At 40.4% G+C, this 9,371-nt stretch overlaps 1 pseudogene; it reads left to right on the top strand.

Annotated features, from left to right (window-relative positions):
• The first annotated feature begins 3,811 nt into the window (after positions 1-3,811).
• On the top strand, positions 3,812-6,352 carry LOC115386773 (E3 ubiquitin-protein ligase rnf213-alpha-like; annotated as a pseudogene).
• Positions 6,353-9,371: the final 3,019 nt, after the last annotated feature.

Raw genomic sequence — 9,371 nt, 5'->3', positions numbered from 1 at the left:
AGCATTTGATCGAGTATCATGGCAGTATTTATTTCAGACATTGAAAAGATTCAGATTTGGTCCTAATTTTCTAAATGGATACAGACATTATACTCTCACCCAAAATCAGTTGTTAAGGTGATGGATGCGTATCAGACCGCTTTACTTTAGAGCGGGGCTGTAGACAAGGTTGCTCACTGTCACCCCTACTTTTCAATATCAGTATCGAGCCTCTAGCACAACTCATTCGAGATGACATCAATATTAAAGGTCCAACAATAAAGTGGAGAACACACAAAATTTCGTTATATGCGGATGATGTATTACTATATTTAATGTCACCGGCATTAACAATCCCACATTTAAAGAACGTTATTGCCACCTATGGATATTATTCAGGCTATAAAGTTAATGTAGATAAAACTATGGCCATGAGCATTGGCAGCCAGATCCCACAAGCTGTTAAAACGCAGAGTGAGTTTAAATGGCCACTAGATGGCATTAGATATCTTGGAATTCAAATCCCTCCTTCATTAGAAAAGCTGTATGATGCAAATTACAAATGTGTGATCCAAAATATGAGAAAGGATCTGGACCGATGGACCTCCCTTCCTTTGTCACTCTTGGGACGTATTGAGAGTGTACGTATGAATATATTACCCAAGTTACTTTACTTATTCCCAGATGCTCCCCATTGATATACCAAAAGTTACCTTTGATAAATTAAATCGTTTGATTTCTAAATTTATATGGCAAGGACGAAGACCTAGAATTAGACTAAAAACATTACAATTGCCTAAAGAAAAGGGCGGACTTAAGCTCCCTAATTTGAGACACGATTTTTGGGCAGCACAATTAAAACCTCTTACGCGATGGATCCTGGATCTCTCACAAACACGGTGGCTTACATTGAAAAAGACTTAAGTGACAAACCTCTACATATTCTACCTTTCTTTGAAGCCCATTAAAAGAAATTAAAATGGGCGATTGGACTAGAATCACATTAAAAATCTGGAGAAAAATTAAGACAACATTCGGTTTGCCCAAATTTATTTCTGCCCTTACCAACATTGGATTTCTAAAAGATTTCATACCCTCCCAAATGGATGCAGGGTTCCGAAATTGGTCAAAATATGGCCTTACGACTCTATATCAGCTTCATGAGAAGGGGCAATTCAAATCCTTTGCTAAGTTAAGGGAAGAATTTACCTTTCAAACACTGATTTTTTCAGATATCTTCAGATAAGGGATTTTTTTTAACCAAACATAAAGAATGGGACAAAGCCACAAATCCCTCCCTGATTGAAAGAATTCCTTATAAAGTGCAAGTGAAAGCAATGGGAACAAGAAAATTATAGGCTCCTTTTACCAATTTTTCTGAACAGAACATTGCAATTCATTGCAGATAAAATCAAAATGGGAAAGTGAACTGGGTCTGAGTATTTCAGAAGAAACATGGAGTGAAATATGCACTGAAGCACTTCTTGTGACAAATTCAAACTCATGGAGGGAGTTTAAATGGAAGGTAAACATAAGATTCTTTCGTACTCCAGTAATAGTGTCCAAACTGAGTAGAACACACCCAAACAAATGTTGGAGGAATTGTAATTCTGAAATTGGAAATCATGCCCACATATTTTGGTTCTGCCCCAAACTAAAAATGTTTTGGCGGGAGTTTTTGCATCCATGATTGAAATCTTTCACCTGAATATAGGGATGGATCCAGGGTGGCTATATTAGGGTGACACCAGTCGGTATAGAGGGAAGGTCTAAAAAATATCTCTTTCGATATTGTTAGCAGCCAGCAAATAAATGCATTACAGTTATGTGGTTGAAACCAGATCCTCCACACACAACATGTGGAGGGACAAAGTCAGGGAAATTTACCAGATGGAACAAATTACATACTGGCTGAGACTCCAAACTGACATATTCATAAGAAGGTGGATGCCTGCAATGGATATAGTGCAGTGAACAGATCAAATTATCAAGTACATCTTTGAACAAATGTTAACCTTTTGTCTCTATTTATTTCTGAAATCCTTGTTTTATTTCAGTTCTGTTTTCCTTTTTCTTTTCACTTATTTGAAACTTCGTAATACCGATCATTTACCTTTTGAAAAATGACAGTTGAGTTTGTAAGTGTTGTTTATGTGTTGAATGTTAATAAAATTAAGTTCTAAAAAAAAAAAAAAAAAAAAAAAAAAAAAATTATTCAACAAACGCTCGCCGCCCGCCGCCCGCCGCGCACATCACTTGCGTTCTATATTCAGCAGACGAGGTGCCACTCCTCTTTATTTTCATTGACAAACCGGAAACCACAACTAAACAACATATCTTTCAAAGATTGTCTATTGCAACACAATGACAGATATCGCACTCCAACAGGGGTGCGTGCGTCCGCTGGAGGGCCTGGAATGCGTGGTTTGTGCGCGCGTGTGTGGAATCCTCTCGGCGGGCCGATTGAACGGTTCGGCGGGCCACATTTGGCCGGCGGGCCGCTATTGCCGACCCCTGATTTAGAGCTTATCACTCATGCCTTTGTCTCATCGCGTTTAGACTACGGCAACAGCTTGTTTTCATGTTTGAACAAGAAGGAGCGTTCGAGGTTGCAACTCGTGCAAAATTCTGCAGCGAGAATTCTGACCCGCACAAACAGATGGACCCGCATTTCTCCCATTTGAAGGAGCTTCATTGGCAGCCAATCTTTTATAGAGTTAACTTTAAGATTTTGGTTTAACATTCCGGGCCTTGCACGACCAAGCTCCTTCATATATTCGCGATCTGCTCCAGCCATACTCCCCTGCGAGGGCTTTAAGGTCTATAGATCAGAATCTCTTAAAGGTGCCGCGTACCCGATTCAAGACCAGAGGAGCCCGATCATTCCAGGGCCGCTGCTCCCAGGCTCTGGAACGATCTTCCCACTCTCTCTCCGTTCAGTTGTGTCTGTTGACACTTTTAAGACACAACTCAAAACCTTCTTATTCTCTCAAGCATTTGCTTAGTGTTTCGGGCCTGTTTTGATCTCATTTTAGTGTTGTTTATTTATTTATTGTGTATTTATTGTTGTGCTATTTATATATGCTGTGAAAGCACTGTGTGGCTTTTTTTGTCTGTGAAAGGTGCTATACAAATAAACTTTACTTTTCTCTTCTTCTTCTTTTCTTCTTCTTCTTCTTCTCTTCTTCTGCCGGTAGATTGCAGGCAGCTTGCATTCCATGTGGGTGCACTACGCTACCCACTGGTAGAGGTGAGGCTTGTCATGATGCACATGCGTTAAACTGTGTTAAAATTTTAATGAGATTAATTGCATAAATTCATTAACGCAATTAACGTGTTATTTTTGACAGCCCTACTTTTAACTAAAACCATCAAAGGACAACCCAACCTCCTTGGAGGAAATATGACAAAATCATCAAACTGAAAAGAAACTTCAGGATGCTGAAAGAAGGTGGAGGAAATCTAAGTTGACTGTACATCACCAATTTTACGTCAACAACTCAAAAATTACAATAATGCTGTTAAACACGCACGAACTTCCCACTCTCCTCTCAACTTATTCAGACAATGAAGACAACCTGTGTGTGTGTGTGTGTGTTGGGGGTGCTTACTGTTTGATGGCTCGTTTTATTCTTTTTGTTTTTATGATTGTTTTTACTGTTCAGCACTTTGCGTTGTTTTTTTAAATATGAAAGTGCTATACAAATAAAGTTTGATTCATTTGATTGATTTGAAAGGTGAAGGAAGAACAGATTTGAACAAATGAAAGCAACAAAGCAAAACACACAACACAAACATACAGGCATATTTTTTTCATTTATTGCCGGAACCTTGGAAAACGTGGATTTCTTGTTGGAGGCTGTTGGCCAACCACCAAAAATCAAGCTGTGTCTGTGTCAATCCCTACAAATATGTTGTCTATAAAACCAAAAAAGGGTTCGTATAAGTATGAGTACATATACCAGCCAGATTACACACAACCCCCCAACAGAGTTTGTTTGTGAAAGAACACCTCATCAATGAAAATGGTAAATATAACATTATTTTCATTGAGCTACTCTCTTGCCTATTTATTGCTTTTTCTCTCTTTTTTTAAATCCTCACTTACTGTTTTACTTTTTCTAAAGGGGACTGGCATCAATATGACGACATCATCCGTGCACCGCCATCAAATACTTCGCGAGACGGTTTTTTGATAAAAAGTGGTCAGAACAAAGAAAAAGGTTGATTCGGGTCAGAGAGATTGCAGGGAGGATAATGCTGGGCACAATTTTTGACATTCTCCGTGACTGGACTGAGACCAACCTGAAAAGTTTCATCAGCCAGCTGAATCAGTTTTTCAGGTTTATAAGACCCATACGTGTATGAAGAGAGACAAAGAAATGGACCGCTTTGAGCTATGGTGAAGATGATGTAAGTTCTCATCATTTGTGTTCATACATGCTGTCAAATATGTCGAAATTAACAATTTTTTCTGTATCACTGGTTATCTCCTCAGGCAAAGAACATGCTGGAAGAATTCATGCTGACAGAAGTGATTCCTCAGCTCAATGACAGAAACAGTAAAAGTAACTTCATTCAGGACGACTTCAAAGCAGCAGTGATCATGCTGCATGTACGGGGACAGTATCATGTCAACCTTAATGAAAATGAGCTTCAACAGCTCTGTGCCATGCTCTGCTTACCGAAGCTGGAGAAGGATCGCTTCCTTCAGTTCTGGGAAGATTTTTCTAAAGAGATTTCCGTTATCAGGAGGTAGGCACTTGACTATCTATTTATTTATTTGTAATAATAATATAATGCATTGGTTTTATATAGCGCTTTTCAGGACACTCAAAGACGCTTTACATTGCATTATCATTCACACCATACTGGGTGGTGGTAAGCTACTATATTAGCCACAGCTGCCCTGGGGCAGACTGACAGAAGCGAGGCTGCCAATCTGCACCATCGTCCCTCCGATCACCACCAACCATTCACTCTCACAACTTTCATACTTAGGCAAGGTGGGTGAAGTGCTTGCCCAAGGACACAACGACAGTTTACCCCTGCGGGAGCGGGAATCGAACCGCCAACCTTCCAGTTATAAGACGACCTGCTCTACCAACTGAGCTACTGTAGTCCCAAATGTATTAATCCTGTCCTGAAATATTTAATGTTAATTTCTTGTCATCAAAAAAATATTGACTCACGTAATACTTTGTTTCCCCTCATTTATTGCCAATGGTATTTCTTTAAAATGCTCACATTATTTGCAGTTTGCCAGAGAACTTGTTGGATGTGATAAACATGGTGAAAAAAGAAAACATGCCTGAATGGATCATGGCACTCCCACTTCTCCACCTGCTCAAAGGCACCTCAAAGCCCTTTGAAAGACCACCGCCTGGAGAAACCCCAGCCCCTTGGTATCCTGGGCAGGTCTGCAACGCCTTGACATTGGTCGCCCACAGGGGCAACATGAGCAGTCAAGACAGAAGGTAAATTTTGACACAGTCCATGAAAACCTGCTGTAGATCATTATTTTTGTCATGAAAACAACCTCATACAATATATGCAGGGTTGGGAGGCTTACTTTAAAAATGTAATCCGGTACGATTGCAAGTTACATGTCAAAAAAGGAATCAGTAACTTACTCATCTCCTGAAATAAAAAGTAATGTAACTTTGAGATTACTTCACCAGCAAATAAAAATAAAGACAAGGACAAATACCAATGTGATATCCTCTCAGTGTATCGACAACTCTTACACACACTGATCTTAGAATTATGAATACAAGCTGAACTCTGTGAGCTCAGCCCCAGTTAATACCAAAAACATGACAGATTTCTTCTCTTCTTTCTGACTTCGGATCAGCAACCATCATTTCCACTGGTAGTTCTACAGTACAGCAGCAGCACAAATAGCTGTATTGGCAGTGTTAAGAGACATTATATTATGTACTCATTTGCAATGTGAGTGTACTGCTGTAGTGAGGCGCAGTATTTTGTGTTCAACAAATGAGACGCTAGTTCTCAGATATTGCCATGCTCATATTTTTTCAAGAGTTCAGAGTTCATTCATCCCCTCCGTGAACAGAAGGTAACCATGCAATCTCCAATAAATACGCCATACAGGATGAAGATATCGCGTCCCTTCGTCAGATTTTTTCTGACGTAAGCACTGGTAGATGCTGCCGTTCTCGCAGTTCCCAGTTACTGACAGGTAAGCAACTAATAACACTTTAGCTTGCGGAGTTAATGTGTATCATACTGAGGGGGTGCAACGGATCAAGAAACTCCAGTCCGCTGTGATGCACTGAGCTGTTATAGTTCCATAGCTTTCACTGGATGTTCACCCTTCTGTAGTGAGCTCAACACAGGATACCTGGGATAATTCACCCAGTTTTTACCTTTTCCTGCTCATGAAGTCTTGGCATGATGGTGTAACTGAAGTGGGTGCACAACAGGACTTCATTGTGAGGCTCAGTCACGTTCAGCATTTAGTTAAATCCCATATTTTGCACAATGGAGTATGGCATCATGCCTGCAGCAATAAACCCCTGATGTCTTCTGTAACAGAGCCCGGTCAGCGGTAAAGAGCTGCTTAAACGCCGCAGTAACAAGCCGCTGTTGAACAACACCAGGTGATGTCGTAATGGTTTTGTTTGTAAATGGTTTTGTCCTTCCGTCATTACTGTTTTTTACAGGGACGACAAAAATGCTTCCATACGTGCATTTAAATGATGTTGGGGTTTTTTCAAGTTTATCTGCTCTTCTAGGGATGCACGATATTATCGGCACAATATGGTATCGGCTGATAAAAGCTTAAAAACACGTTTATCGGTATCTGCAGATATGAAATTTCTGCCGATAGGCACAGCCAATAGGTGTAGTAATTGGGCGAGTGCTTTGACATCCATAGTGCGCCAAGAGCAAGTCTCAACATGCTGGCTGTGTGGAGGTATTTAGTATCTCAAAATAGACAAGAAATTAGCAATTTTCAATGATTGTAAAGTTCAAGTGATGCAAGGAGGAGAAAAGCAACACTCCTTTAACACTACCAGTTTAATTGTGCATCTCAAGAGCCATCATCCTGAACAGCACTGAGAGTTTCTGAAAAGCAAGGAGGAAGAAGCGCCAGCGCCAGCGAAAACCTCACAGCAACCTCTCCTTCAGTCATTCAACAAAGCCCAGGCATTTAACAGTGACCACCCCAAGGTAAAGGAGATCAACAAGAAATAATCAAATTCATTGCTCTTGATCACCAGCCTTCAGTGTGGTTGAAGATGCGGGCTTCCGCAGACTAATGATGCATCTGAAGCCTTCCTAGCCCGCGTTTCTTCTCAGATGTAGTCTTACCTGAACTGCAACGCTCCGTCTCCAGTCACGGAGAGAAGCTTCTCGCCAATGCTGCTCACATTAGCTTCACTTCGGATATTTGGACATCGAGTGTAAGTCCTGTCAGCATGTAGTCTCACAGCACGTGGATAGATGAGGGTTTAACGAGGATTTTAATAATACATTCTTATTTATAAAATCAAATGTTTTTTGTCTTTTTATGTGTGTTTCTTAACAAATACTGTCACAATAAGAGTAACATTTAAATTCCAGTACGGAGAGACTTCTTCTTTACAGTGAAAAAAAAACCCAAAACTTGTGATTCGGTATCAGCATGGTATGGCCAAAAGGGGATTCGATATATCGGCATATGGCAGTGTCAGCAAAAATCCAATATCGTGCACCTACTCTATGCTCTTCTACTAGCTGTAGCTGCTGCGCTTGAGTAAACATGCTGCCTTCAATCAATCAATCAATCAATTTATTTTTGTATAGCCCAGTATCACAACAACAGTTGCCTCAGAGGGCTTCAAGATGTTACATTTGTCGGTAAAAGTAAAAACAGTGAATAAGCATAATGGTAATATGTCAATATTTACAGTAACGAGACAGAACGAAGCAACCACCGCCTTCGACCCTCACATCCGGCAAGAAAAAACTCCAAAAACCCAGTGGGAAAAGAAGAAATCTTGGGAGAACCACAGTATGGAGGGATCCCTCTCCAGGGACGGACAGCTTTGGCAACGCTAGCATGAGACAATAAGAAGTAAAGCCTAGGACAATGTTGAGGACAGTTCGTTGGACGGTCCAGCACAAGAACCACGGATCCCAGCAGTAGAACCGAAGCCAGTCCACGGGCAGGACCGACAGGGGTGTCCTCCGGTCCGGACGGAGCTTGTTCATAGGCCTTCGTAATAGTGGAGTCAGCAACTGAAACTGGAGAAGACTCCCCCTCGAAGGGGGGGACAGCAGGTGAAAAGCAATGAACGGACTAAAGGGAATAACATTCAGACATTAGAGGACAGGGCTCAGTGCACCGTACTTCCCACAGCATTCTAGCTCCTGGGGCAGCTTTGTGGACACTTAACTGTTTAAACTAGTATTTAGTTAGTATAGTTTAGTTTAGTTTAATTTAGTTTGGTTTTAGTTTAATTTGTTTAGTGTAATTTGGTTTGATTTAGTTTAATTTAATTTAGTTTAGTTTAGTTTAGTTTAGTTTAGTTTAGTTTAGTTTAGTTTAGTTACTGTAGTTTGGTTTACTGTAGTTTGGTTTGGTTTACTTTAGTTTGGTTTGTTTAGTTTAGTTTAGTTTAGTTTAGTTAGTTTAGTTTGGTTTACTGTAGTTTGGTTTGGTTTGTTTTAGTTTAGTTTAGTTAGTTTAGTTTGGTTTGGTTGTTTTAGTTTAGTTTAGTTAGTTTAGTTTAGTTTAGAATCCCTAGCTGACCTGATCATAGGCTGCATCGAAGAGAAACGTCTTGAGCCTAACCTTAAATGTGGAGACTGTGTCTGCCTCTTTGACACCACTTGGAAGCTGGTTCCATAAAAATGGTGCCTGATAGCTAAAGGCTCTTCCACCTAGTGTCCATTTAGAGACTCTAGGAGTCACCAGTAACCCTGCATTTTGAGAGCGAAGTGCTCTGATTGGTTGATAAGGCGTTAAAGCATCTTGGAGATAGGCTGGAGCCATCCCATTTAGGATTTTGTAAGTGAGGAGAAGGATTTTAAATCTAACTCTAAACTCGACTGGAAGCCAGTGAAGAGATTTTAGAACGGGAGTAATGTGTTCACGTCTTCTAGTTCCAGTTAATATCTGGCGGCTGCATTTTGAACCAACTGAAAGTTTTTTAATACACTTTTTGGGCAGGCTGCGAGAAGGAGTTGCAGTAGTCCAATCTCGCAGAAACAAATGCATGGATGAGTTTTTCTGCATCGCTTCTAGGTAGAATGTTTCTTATTTTAGCTATGTTGCGCAAGTGGAAATATGCTGTTTTACAAGCCAGGTTGATGTGTGCTTTAATGAGATATCCTGATCAAATAAGACCCGAGGTTCCTCACAGTAGAGGAGGAGGATACAC

This window comes from Salarias fasciatus, chromosome 4 (assembly GCF_902148845.1).
Source record: "Salarias fasciatus chromosome 4, fSalaFa1.1, whole genome shotgun sequence".
NCBI classification, from domain to species: Eukaryota; Metazoa; Chordata; class Actinopteri; order Blenniiformes; family Blenniidae; genus Salarias; species Salarias fasciatus.
The sequence above is the reverse complement of the archived record's forward strand: the minus strand, read 5'-3'. Positions and strand labels throughout refer to the sequence as shown.